Raw genomic sequence first — 12,666 nt, 5'->3', positions numbered from 1 at the left:
ACATCCACATGATAAAGTGTGACGTATTACTGCCAATGACGTGTATCTAGGAGACAACAGTAGAGGTGTTGTGTCGGCCATCTTAGAAGGTGCAACGGGGCCTGTAAACACTATGTGAGAGGGTAGTAATACAGGCGCCTGTGCTTGGCAGTGTATAATATGCATACAATATATTAAAAATGTATAATTTTCACGAGTAAACCAAGATGTGGGATGGCAGTGACATACTTAGTCCACGGGATGGGGCAAGCTAATTAGAAGTATCATCCACAGTGGACTAGCCACATCGACCATATCGTCAGGAAAGAAAGGTCATTGGTGCAGTTTATTTGCAGATGTCACACCGGTGTCCCAATGGTCCATAGTAATTCACCATAGTGACCTGGAGTCCCAGATTAGTGCTATATGAGTATTAGCAAACAATAGCAAAATATTAAAATTAAAAGTATATATATTTATATATACGAAGTAAAAACGAGTGGGCCAGGAAAAGCAATTTGCGTTTCTGGTCACCTGAGGATAAAGTCCCGCGGGCGTTACCCGTGCATTCAATATATCAAGAGGGAGGGACAAAAGGGCTTTGAAAGGTCCAACGTACATGCCCAACAGTTATACAGAGAGAGGGTACGTAGTTCCTTATTGTGGGTCTAAAAAAGAGGTGAGAGAGCTTAGTGAAACATCCACTGAGTTGAATGGTCGTCCTATGAAAAAGGGAGGAAAAATCCTTCCTTTGGAACTAGGGCCCTCACACACCCAGCCCGCTAGGTGTCATGCTTCATCATTGGGCCTGCTCCTCGTCGGGTCGGCGCTGCAATACCCGACGGGCACCCAATGAGGGGCTCTTTAGCGGAGATCTTTTGTTCCTCGCCGTATGGTGCTGTGGGGGTGAGGGGCCTAATAGGTGTGGATGTGATGTGCTGGTGAGTGCTAAAACTAAAACAGGTGCGGAAGTCCAATAAGAAACCTGCGTCTGTGCCCACACCACTGGCATAGGGCACCCAGCTAGAGGGGTGGCTGATGTATGCCAGGGCAGTTTAGGTTGTGGGCATGGCACACAGGGATGTGTGCCATGTCGACTCTCTGTTTTGTCTTGTATCCAGACACTCAGCCTGCAAGAGCAGTGTGTGTGTGTTAGGGTACAGGGCCTCTAAGGGTGGCACAATGAGTGCTGCAGCCCTTAGAGGCCTTCCCTGGTCACAAGGCCCTGGGTACCTAGGGTACCATTTACCAGGGTTTTAGCTGCTAGGCAGTTTTTAGGGAAGGAACACAGGCCCTGGGCACCTGATTGGCTGGAGCCCAGGGCACAACAAGGAAAAGTGCATCAGCTATTAGGCAAAAAAGGGGAGGGGGGGTTACTGCAACAGAAACCCACTTTCTTACACCTAGTATAAGCAAAGATATCGGAGGTCACTTTTGTATGTCTCACCCACCAATTTACAGACTCACAATTCCCTCCTTTACTTAGAAGTATATGTATACACTCGCTGAAAACATAGAGAATCTTTGCCACAAAAAGTAAACTTTGTCTTGAACTGAAGAATTGCCATTTTTTAGTTACTTTGATATTCTTCTGTCCTTTGAACCGACCGCTTGGACATTGGAGAATGCACACTGTACATTCTCATTTTGTATATGTTTGTTTTGTCTCCTCTTTTCATTTACACAGGTACCATTGGACCTTGTGAGAATCTGGTAAATATACAGAGGTTCATAGAGACCCTGTCAAATATACAGTCTCTTTACACAGAGACCCTTGCACACACGGTCTCCATCACTTTTCTTTCTAGGTCCTGAAGAAAGCCCGCTTGACCCACATAGGCAACCACGAGGGCTGAAACATGTTGACCTTTTTTATGGACACTATAAGTGCGTTAGATTCATAACCAATCTTCATGCGCACAATGCAATTTTTAAAAACATCTCGAACCCAGGTTTAATAAAATCATTAACCTGGCTATACGAGCTTTTTAATATCACCATTTTTGATAGTCACTGCACTAGTTAAACTCAACATTTGTTTCCCTGATCACTACTGTACTAACCAGTGGTTTACCTCCAGGTGGAGGAAGCTCCACCTTTGTACGTGAATGAGGGTTTTTTATCGGTACACGACATGAAAATTTACAAACCCTGGTTACTCAGGTCAAGTGATCCATTCCCCATTTGATATTATATGTATTAGCAAGGAAGCTGAATGGATCACAGTTCCTTCTTTCTCCCTGATTTGTAATAAATGTCATTACTGGTGCAGCAGACCTGACATTGGACACTGTGTCACTACGTACATCTTCTGGTGGAGTATCTTCTGTAGGTGGACAATGACTTGGCAGACCTGCTCAGCAGGTCTCATCAATAAGTTCATGAGTGGGAACTCCGTCCCCATGTCTTATTACAATAATTACAACTTGTGCCATTTCCATAGAACTGTTTACCACCCAGAAATGCAAAATGCCCAAACATTGCCTCCTGGTGCCCACAGTCCATGGGTAATGGACTGTGGATGAATTGGTCAGGGATCTTTTCTTGTGCTTTTCCTCCTCTCTCACTCTTTCCACACGTGGTGCAGGAGATGCCGCAAACATCTCAAATCTAATACCAGTAACCCCCGCCTGGTCTAGTCAGCCCTAGTATTCAGGGCTCCTTGAGGTGTTTGTCAACCCCCATTAGCAGTTTCTCAACAGGCCAGACCTTCTCACAAGGAACAGAAGCTAAATCAGACACCCCTGCAACTCAATCTATCAATTTGGCACCTGATGTTCTCAGTTCAACTAACTGCACCTTCTACATTGATTTTTTTCTCAGGCCCCATAGGGTTGCAGGGTTTGGTTTTCTGACCCCCTGGCAAAAAGGGCTCTGTCAACGTGCCAACCTGAAAAAGAAACTACACTTCAACTGCAACCAATACGCAACCCACTAGGCAATGTTTGTATAAAAGTGTTTCTTGTGATGATCATTCTCATAAGATGGGTCAGGGACGATTTGTGGACACCAACAATGTTTGATAAATGAATAACACACTAAAAAAACACTAACAAACAGAGCATGCAATTAAAATGGTAATTTTTAAATCCTAATCTAGTGCATATATTATGAATTTGTAGCCACACAGAAAAGTAATAATGTAGCAAAGCAATTTATGAATAATGAAAGCAACAGGGAAAATTCTAACATGGTTATTGCATCCTATACTAAGTTAGTTCTGGCAGATTAGTAAATAAACTGCCCAATTCTGAAAGGTTGGTCGCCTTCGTATACCTGTTTTCAGGACAATAGATCCTTCGTGTTCTGTCTGGGTAGTAAGCCTGCTATCTTAGTCAAAAGCTGTGGATGGGCGCACAGACCGCGAATCTCCTATTAATGCCAACCACTATACAGGAACCTTTGAAGTTGATGCTGAAGTCGTGCCACTCTTGTCTGAAATCACCGGTGCAAAGCTCCTCTCTAACCTCTGGCCTGATACCTAGGGTTTTAGAAGGTTTGGTCTGAGAACTTGTTGAACATTATTAGTGTAAACGAGGCTTAGTCAAGGTCTGAGGCCGAAAGTCACTAACCTTATCCAAACTCTATATTAGTAGCACCTAATAATTTATATGCACAAGCATAGATGATTAACTCTTATGAATGTATTTGTTTAAGCTTGATTATCACGATTTTATGACACATTTGTAACACAGAAGAACATGCTAGGAATGTACATTGAAGGGAAACCAAATTATTCACTTGTCACCTATTTGAAAATACACATTTCAAATTGAAATTAACGGTCTATGTACTAGAAAAAAACATATTTACAATAACAGGAGTGCATGGACATTTTACGCAAGTTCCGCAGGAGTACCACATTAGCCTGCTACGCAGCAAAATGGAGGAGATTTGTCCATTATTGCACCCCCAAACACTGGGACCCCATCCTTAAACCCACTGTCCAGGACATTATACGTTACCTGCTCTATCTGCAGAAATCAGGCCTCACATATACCTTAATATGGCTCCATTTAGCAGTGTACATGGAAAACAGGGAACACTCCTTTTTCAGAATCTCTATAGTTAAAAGCTTTCATGGAGGGCCTTAAAAGGATTATCCCTCCCAGTTTCCCCAGGCTTGGTGTGGAATCTCAGTGTGGTCTTTCCCGGCTCTTGGGGGCCCTTGTGAGCCCCTCCAGTCATGCTGGCTCCAGTTCCTTTCCTATAAACTAACCTTCCTCGTAGCCATAACAACTCTGACACATCAGTGAGTTGGAAGCCCTCACGCTACAAGAAACCTTCATTGAGGTTGACAAAGAACGGTGCTCTGGGCCACCTAAAGTTCCTCCCTAAAATGGTTCCACCTTTCACCTCAGCCCCCAGTCTCTTTCCGTCAGCCAGACTCCGGAGCAGGGAGAGCCCTTCATCCATAAATGTCAGACAGGCTCTTATGTACTATACTGACAGGTCCCAGTCCTTCTGCAAGGTTGACCAGCTGTTCGTAGCCTTTGCCAAACCCCACAAGTGCCCACCTGTTTCCAAGTATGCCAAATGGTACTCCTTAGAACAACATGTAGAGCGCTGGATTAAGCCCCCTCTCTCGCTGGTCGGGAGGGTGGCACTTATTAAAATGATTGTCCCTAGGTTTTTGTATTTGTTCCAAAATATACCCATTCCACTCCCTAAGAAGTTTTTTCTCACGCTACGCTCACATCTTATTAGACTTGCATGGGACGGAAAGAAGGCAAAGGTCAGCTGGGATACTTTGACCCTTCCATACAAAAGAGGTGGCATGGGGGTCCTGAACTTTCAAATCTGTTATTTAGTGGCGCAGTGCAGCTTCGTGTACTCCTGGTGCCATCCTGATGCTCGCATCCCCTACTCTAAGCTGGAAGCGGACCTTGTGAGCCCGGCCCCACTTAATACTGTGCTACCCAAGGGACTCCCCAGAGACCCTATTGATATACAAACCGTCTCCACAACTAGCTGGGCTTGGCGGAAGCTGGCAATAGTTACCTGGGGGCGAACATTATACTCATCGGCTATCCCACTCGCTAACAATCCATGGGTACTCATCACTGAAGAAAAGATAGTCCAAAAGACGCTCACTACATACTCTCTAGAAACCTTTGGCGATCTTTTTCCGGGCGGACATATATTCATTGTGCAGAAGATGGGAGATTCAGCGATGCATTCTTCATGGATAAATTTACACTTAACAGACTGCGCTGCGCACTCAGAGCACTATTGGCTGTTTATCCCCTGGAACCAGAATCATATTTGCCTCTAACAACCCTGATTACTAGTGCACAGGGGGACCACCTAGTTTCTAAACTGTACAAAATCTCTACGGCACTGTTGCCGGCCAGAGATGCCAAAATCCGGGCTGTCTGGGAACGAGATCTGGGGCACCCTATCGAAGATTCTCAGTGGTCCATCTGCTGCCTGCAGATTAAAGAGTTCTATCTGAATAGTAGGCAGAAGCTGCTTCACTTTAAGTTTCTGTGGAGGGCATATATGTTGACAGCGAAACTCCACTCCATAGATCCCTCGAGACCGCATGTGTGCCCCAAATGCCAGGCACACTATGCAGACTTTGCCCACATGACCTGGAACTGTGTGAAGGTGGCCAACTACTGGAGGGCGAGCTATGAGACCCTGAGCCGAATGACCGGACTGGACCTTTATCCTACCCCGCAGGTAGCCCTTCTGAGGTACATTCGGAACATCCCTAAGCAACTCCGGAGTTACACCTCAATTGCACTATTGCTAGCCAAAAGGGAAATAGCTGTATCTTTGGGGAGCAAGCGTATCCGTACTGATAAGGCATGGTTAAACAGTCTTATTTATTGCAACACAAATAGTGAACTATTTCCCTCCACATTGCTGGCGACCTCTAGGCCTAAGGATATATGGGGCCCTTTGAAAACGTTTTTGTTAGCGGCTGGCCCGACCTCCCCTTTGGAAATGCCACCTGGGATAGTTCCCACTGAAGTGGGTTGAGGATTTATCTTCTATCTCATGATTGGTCAGACAAGAAATGTATGATAGATCACTTGAGTAAAACGGGGGGCCTATTGTATATGGAGTTTGAAAAAAGTATTATAAGGAGAATAGTAGGTTTAATATATATTATATTGTGTCTCTTTACAAATGCTGCATTGTGGAAATGTACCAGAAGTCAAGTATCGCCAAATGGATGGTCAAGTGAGCATCCAAACCTATCACAAAGCCAGAAGAGCTTTCCTAGTTAGCCTCAAGGCACACTCAAAATGTAAAAACAAAAAGCAGCACCCATGGCCTTTCTAGGCAATATCTTGCTAGCTGACATATGTAAGGCAGCCACTTGTCAACCCCATATATTGTTTTTATCCAACACTACTCTGTAGATATCTTAACTTGACAACAGGCAATGCTACTTCTTATCTCATTTTAAATCAAAACTACGTCACTCTAACCTTTGTTTTTTTCAGTGAGTATAGATAATATATATACACGTTCATAGCTTGTGTAGCTGTAGATGCTCTGCATACTTCTATCATCTAGTGTTGGGCCCAGATGTTTGCAAGTTGTTTTTCTTTGAAGAAGCTTGAGTCACAAGATCTGTTGGGACATTTCCCTTGTCCTAGAGGGCATGCCACAAATGCTTCACCGTAAGATTGTTTTCTACCACCATTGGACTCAGATAGTTATGAAGCTGCTCCAGAGTTGAAGCGTCGAAAAAGGGATAGTGACACGCCTTGACATCTTCTCTTCAACATCTGCAGCTCAGAAGAAGAACAATCACTTACAGAGACTTCAACATTTTCCATTGCTTTCTATTGGGTCCACTCGATGGGACATCATCACTTTAACAGTTTCGTCAAAGATCTCAAGACTGCACCAGTATGGAAAGAACCCCTTTTCACTTCTGTTCACAGTGTAATGCAAATAACACGTAGGTCAACTGACACAGCATATCTAACTTGTGCCTTTACCCCGAGCACAGAGTCATACTGTGAGCCCTGCCTTGTGTTTTGCTGCAAAGAGACGCTACATCACAGACTAGACAGACTGGTGCAGTTGAAACTGCAGAGCGAGCAACTCTTGGAGACATATGACATATTCGCCATCCAGGACATCGAAGACGTTGAAAGTCCCCAGTTACATATCGAAGAGCAGGAAGAGGCTGGACAATTCTTCCAGCAAGAAGAGCCAGAGGCATTCTTTCCTCAGATGCCAAAGCAATGATAGAAAATGTTGAAACAGCATTGCATCAACATTCGCCAAATACCAAGTTGACGATAACGCTTTGATAGAACAATCCGGTCAGTCTAGACCCCCTAAAAAAATCAGCCTCTAAGGCAGAGCACTACTTCTGAGGGAGTCCAGTTTCACCCCAGTGCCAAAGCCCAAGCAGCACAAAACCTCAAGGCATGCTTGCTTAAAAAGGGGCATGGGCTCGAGCAAAATAAAAGGCATGGACCATGATCATGCTCCAACAGTTGTATGATGCCATTACTGAGCATGCCTTTACAACGCGTCACCACAACGTATGCATCTTTACTACGCAACATTTGCCAACGCATATGTGCCCTTACCACAAAAATGTAAGTCTTTTACAGGTAAGTATAAACCCATATATTTAAATAAGATTTATACTTCCTTGTAAAATACTTATCTTTTCATTGTAAAAGCATGCATGATAAAGGCATATGCACAATAATTTTTTTACAGGTAAGTATAAACTCTATATATGAATATATATATATATGCACACATATATATATATATATGCTTGTGTGTGTGTGTATATATATATATATATATTCACTTAAATAAACATAGGTTTCACACATGTTATAGTTAGGTGGACATTTCACTCGTAAAAAACCAATGAAATTCCCCCGTTATAGTTAGTTCAGATAACTGTAACTCGCATGACCGCCACTCTATCACAAGGATGATGTCATCAGTGATGTCATGAGTGATGCCACTGAACATGTCGTGAGTGATGTAATATGTGACGTCATGAGCAGTGGATTGCGGGCGCGCGAGTTATAGTTATCTGAACTAACTATAACGGGGGAATTTCAGTGGTTTTTTACGAGTGAAATGTCCACCTAACTATAACATGTGTGAAACCTATGGTTTTTTAAGTGAATTTGCAAGGTTTTTTAAATGCTAATTCCTAACTATAACATGTGAGAAACCTATGGTTTTTTAAGTGAATTTGTACGGTTTTTTAAATGCTAAGTTATGTATGTATTATTATATATTTTTTTTAAGGTTTTTCACCGTGCGCGCATGTGAGAAAGACGACGGGGTGGACCGGAAGTGGGGCTGGTTGGAGCCGCTGCGTACTGATCCGGAAGCAGGACGCGGACTAGTCTCTGGCTCGAACCTGGGGGCGGAGCCGGACACGGAAGAAAAAGAACAGAAGCAGACGCGAGGGTGTGGAGGACGCGGAGCAGAGAACGAGACCAGCGAGGCGAAGCGGGAGAAAGGACACGAGAACGGAGAGAGCCAGGAAGAGAGAGGAAAGCGACGACGAGACGACGGAACAGAGGCGGACGGCGACAGGAGTAAAGACGAACCCAGGAGCGGGGTATACATCGCGAACCAACCCGGTGGGCAGAGGAGAGGAGAAGACGCCCCGGGTCCCAGCGCCGCGGTCCGTGTAACGGGCCGTGGCTCAAGGCGAGTGACACTCAGGGGACCTTTCGGGTGGGGTTGGTGGAGATAGTGAAGGGAGGGGGTAGTTAGGGGAAGGGAGGCACTGTGTAGGAAGAGGCGGGGAGTCACTAAATTTGTAGGAGGTCCCTCACTCCCCCTCACGCCCGATTCAAAGGTGGTGGTAGCACAAATACAACTGCTGAAAAGAGCCCTGACTAAAACCTGGTACTCTTTTGTTGTCTTCTCTCCCTACGCCCCTCCAGACCACCAAGAAGCAAAACCCCTGGAGCACTCCTGAACCCGCCCTGAGAACGCAAGGAAGAACCCAGAGACAGTGAAGGAAACTGTTGACTGTTGTTTTTTTTTTGTTGTTAAGTACTTTACGCATCTCCCTTGACTGAGACCAGGAGAATAAAAGAGTCTGTCACTTTCACCTGGTACCATGAGACTTTCTTTGGCTTGGTCACCTGACCATTAGGAGCCCCGGCTACCACAGCGCACTTCAGGGACCCCCTGACAAAGGCTAGGGGGTCAGGAACTCTCTACCCTGCCCCCTTTTCACATTCGCCACCTCTCTTTTTCAGTGTCGCACCCAAAACAAACAAAATGGCGGCCGACACTTCCTGATTTCGACCGATTCGAACGTTGACTGACATGTAACCACCAATCAGAATTACGCTCGCGCACGTAAGGGTGCGCGCACGGTGCGCGGCTATAGATATTTATGTACTTTTAACTGCAATTTTCTCAGGAACTACTGAACAGATTGACACCATATATGCAAAAGGCACATGCCTGACCTGAGGACTACCTCTCTGCCAAATTTCAAGTAATTCTGTTCAGCCGTTCGGGCTGTACCTTCGACTAAAGGTCCTATGGGAAAATGCATGGAGAAAACGTGTTTTGGGACCCCCCTTTTTTCTCGGCCCCCGCTTGACTAATCACACCGAGACTTTCAGGGTAGGAGCTGAGCGGAGCGCCCCATTAGTTTTGAAAATTTCGCGAGGATTCATCAACCGGCGCCAAAGTCATTCAAAATAGAATTTTGAGATTTCCTATGGAAACTCGGTCCTAACTATAACTATCTACTGGCGACCGCCAGTAGATAATAAATATATATATATATACACACATATATATATACACAAACATATAACCTACCTAATTAACCCACAACCCTTAAACCCATACCCACTCTAAAATTACCGTTGCCACCCAAAAACCATACCAACCCTAAAATTACCCTTGCCACCCAAAACTCCATATCCACCCTAAAATGAACCTTGCCACCCAAAAACACATACCCACCCAAACCCTAAAATCACCCCTTTGCCACCTAAAAACCCATACCCACTATAAACCCTAAAAATACTCTTGCCACCCAAAAACCCATACCCACCCTAATTAATATATTAATATATATATATATATATATATATATATATATATATATATATATATATATATATATATATATATACACATATATACACTTACCTGCGAACTACTTACATTTTCATGGTAAAGGCATACGTCCCATTGGAACAGAAAAGACTTCCACCCTCTGAATCAAAAACCTTGATGCCCACTCAAGCCACTGACACAAAGTCGATTTTGCAAAGTGCAACTTCAACTCCTAAACCAAATTGAAACCTCCTCCACCACTGAAATCACAGACTTCTGAGGGCTTAATATAAGAATTAATGTTTTTGATGAATGTCAGAAGAAACTGTTTATACATCAAGACACTGGGAGAATAGCTGCCAAGCCCCTAGCTGCAGGCCTCATCATCATACTGAAAAAGAGACCTTTGGCTTTGACAAACAGTATAATCCGCTCCGTCCCTTTCTCCCACTCAGTCCAAAAAGGTTTAGGCATATACTAACTAGCGCTCCCTTATTCTCCACCACTACCTAAGCACCACCTCCACCCCAAGCACCACATTCTCTACATCCAATTCAGGCCAGGAGAGCCCATATTACCTTCACAATACTGGGAAAAAGACTTTTCCACAAAAAGGGAGAAGAAGGTCCTTTGGAAGACCATATCAGCGGCCAATAGGATGGTCTGGACATTGACCCATAACATGTGAAACCTTCACCGTTAGGCGACACAACATAATATAATGTGGTCATACAGTGTGCAGCTTTGCACCATCACGTTGAGGTGGAAGAGGATTTCCTTTTTGACACTCTCTAGAAGACAGAGAAGTATGTTAACTATCTACCATTTCCAAGGGTATGCTGAAGACCACAGCAGACACATTGAAAGAGCCAGTGAAAGTACAGGTGGTGACAGCCAATATAGAAAAATACAAGCCAGCACCCCAAAATCCACCATATATCACAGGCGTAATCGTACCTGACTCGCTTGTTATTCACACAGCACGTAAGATGGCTTCCACAAATCAACAGGGGTTGCACCTCCTCCAGATAAGAAGTACCAAAAAAGAAATGCTGCGTGGAAAAGGATGGCTTTCAGAGCTGCAACTTATTGGTGGATGCCAAACCAGTTGGCTTTGTATTAAGATGTGATAGATATCACTAGGAGGCTATGGAAAAGCTCCTTAAGCACCTCACTAAAGAACATAGGAAAAGAGGGAAGAGCCTGGTTGCTGAAGGTATGACCATCAGCAATGCCGCCATTATATGTGCCATATGTGTGGCTGACACAACAACCAGGGATACAAACAAAGCATACTATTAAGAAGGCATGCTTAGCTTAATGTGTCAGGTTTCCATCCAACACCTTCTGACTGTACCATTTGACAGCCTGCAGGTTGATCAAATGTTAGACAAAATCAGAAAAGACATGGAAATCACCAAATCTATACAATCCCCTGAAAGGATGTCTACTTTGTGTAGGCCATACAGAGGGGTGGGAACAAACAAGGAGGTCCAGCCCAAAGACCTATGTTTCAACAGTATCAAATACCTTTCCAGGAAGCTCAACAGGACCCCCATTTAACAAAGAAAACTACAACAGAAGTGCCTACAGATGCAATGGTAGAGGTAGAGGTAGCCACTCTAAGGCTGTCTCTGCTACGAAGCAGTGACTCCATTTGTATCCCCCAGATCACATGATCTGTCGGGCAAAGAACCCCCAGTTGGAGAGCCATTACTTCAGTCTGGTAGGGTCCTCTCAATTGTTCAAACAGGGTACTGCCTAGAATTCCACACACCCCTCCCAATAGCCCACTTTATTGCCATGTATTAAGTTCAGATCACCTACAGCTCCTACAGGAAGAGGTACACGTGCATCTACTAAAGAGCCCTCTAGAACCAGCACTACCACAACAGCAGGGGCAAGGGGTTTACTCCATCTACATTCTCATTTCAAAGAAGGAAGGCACCATAAGTGAGTTCACTGTGGCATTAGACCTCAAGGACGCCTATTTCCACACAGCAATGCCTAGCACTATCATTGCTGCGCCAACTTGGGTTCACTATCGATGTGAAAAAGTCCCATATTCAAACGCATCAAATGCAACCCTTTTTAGGGTCCATACTAAATGCACAAATGGAAAAAAAGCTTTCCTAAAACACACACAGGGTGGTAGCATTCCAACTACTTCTGCCTTTTTTCAGACATTACAACCCCGACTTCCTATACAGTAGCTTATGCCAGGCTACATATGTACCCTCTTCAAGACTGCCTAGCAAAGGAGTGGTCACAAGCAAAGCGACAGTGAGAGAATCTAGTGTTGCTAACGCCAAGGGCAAAGCATTATCTCCGCTGGTGGAGCACTTGATGAAAAATAAATCAAACATTCTCTAACACAGTGCTCACAGTTCGTTTTCCAGCTCTGTATCAATAAAATCAAATAGCTCAGATCTGCACTTGAAAAGTATATCAAGGTTTCATACCTAAATCAAATTGTTCATATGCGATTTGAAAAGGTTTTGTTCAGACTCTCAGATGATGAGTCAAAATGCTCAACATTCGCATTCAGCATGGTTGATAAAGCTCCATGAGCTACACGGAGAAGCAAGCAAGGCAACTATTCCTCCAAAAGCACCCCCCAGCACCTGCATGGAACTTAAGGGC

This window comes from Triturus cristatus, chromosome 3_2 (assembly GCF_964204655.1).
Source record: "Triturus cristatus chromosome 3_2, aTriCri1.1, whole genome shotgun sequence".
Taxonomy (NCBI): Eukaryota; Metazoa; Chordata; class Amphibia; order Caudata; family Salamandridae; genus Triturus; species Triturus cristatus.
The sequence above is the reverse complement of the archived record's forward strand: the minus strand, read 5'-3'. Positions refer to the sequence as shown.